The following is a 1,595-nucleotide window of genomic DNA, read 5'->3' as shown; positions in this document are numbered from 1 at the left end:
AGCAGATGTTGGCAATTTGATCTCTGGTTCCTCTGGTTTTCTAAAACCAGCTTGAACATCTGGAAGTTCACAGTTCACATATTGCTGAAGCCTGGCTTGGAGAATTTTGAGCATTACTTTACTAGCGTGTGAGATGAGTGCAATTGTGCAGTAGTTTGAGCTTTCTTTGGCATTGCCTTTCTTAGGGATTCAAATGAAAACTGACCTTTTCCAGTCCTGTGTCCACTGCTGAGTTTTCAAAATTTGCTGGCATATTGAGTGCAGCACTTTCACAGCATCATCTTTCAGGATTTGAAATAGCTCAACTGGAATTCCATCACCTCCACTAGCTTTGTTCATAGTGTTGCTTCCTAAGGCCCACTTGACTTCACACTCCAGGATGTCTGGCTCTAGGTGAGTGATCACACCATCGTGATTATCTGGGTCAAGAAGATCTTTTTTGTACAGTGCTTCTGTGTATTCTTGCCACTTCTTCTTAATATCTTCTGCTTCTGTTAGGTCCCTACCATTTCTGTCCTTTATTGAGCCCATCTTTGCATGAAATGTTCCCTTGGTATCTCTAATTTTCTTAAAGAGATCTCTAGTCTTTCCTATTCTGTTGTTTTCCTCTATTTCTTTGCATTGATCACCGAGGAAGGCTTTCTTATCTCTCCTTGCTATTCTTTTTTTTAAATTTAAATTTATTAATTTTAATTGGAGGTTAATTACTTTACAATATTGTATTGGTTCTGCCACACATCAACATGAATCTGCCACGGGCATACACGTGTTCCCCATCCTGAACCCCGCTCTCACCTACCTCCCAGTACCATCCCTCCTGGTCATCCCAGTGCACCAGCCCCAAGCATCCTGTATTGAACCTAGACTGGTGATTTGTTTCTTATATGATATACATGTTTCAATGCGAACTCTGCACTCAAATGGTGTATCTTTCCTTTTCTCCTTTGCTTTTCGCTTCCCTTCTTTTCACAGCTATATGTAAGACCTCCTCAGACAACCATTTTGCTTTTTTGCATTTCTTTTTCTTGGGGATAGTCTTGATTCCTGTCTCCTGTACAATGTCATGAAACCTCCGTCCATAGTTCATCAGGTACTCTGTCTATCAGATCTAGTCCCTTAAATCTATTTCTCACTTGCACTTTATAGTCATAAGGGATTAGATTTAGATCATATCTGAGTGGTCTAGTGGTTTTGTCCATTTTCTTCAATTTCAGTCTGAATTTGGCAATAAGGAGTTCATGATCTGAGCCACAGTCAGCTTCTGGTCTTGTTTTTGCTGACTGTATAGAGCTTCTCTATCTTTGGCTTATGTCAGGAGCTCCTTTTTTATTGAAACCAAGTGAGGAGTAGTGGGTGGTCATGCTGTGGAGACACGTTTGTCTCTCTGCTTCCCTTCTGCCAACTTTCTAACTCTTTTTTTTCCTACCCAAAATGCCAGAGCTTGTGCCCCAGATGAAGATGCTCTTCCCCTGGCTCACCATCTGCCTGGACAAGTCCCAAGTAAAGAGCTGGTGTCTGTCTAGCAGAGATGCTGCCACAGTAATTGCAGGAAGCCTGACATGTCACATCTGCCTTGTGAAGTAGGTGAGGCTAAG

Source organism: Bison bison, unplaced genomic scaffold (assembly GCF_000754665.1).
Source record: "Bison bison bison isolate TAMUID 2011002044 unplaced genomic scaffold, Bison_UMD1.0 scf7180017853184, whole genome shotgun sequence".
NCBI lineage: Eukaryota > Metazoa > Chordata > Mammalia > Artiodactyla > Bovidae > Bison > Bison bison.
Note: the sequence above shows the minus strand (reverse complement) of the source record.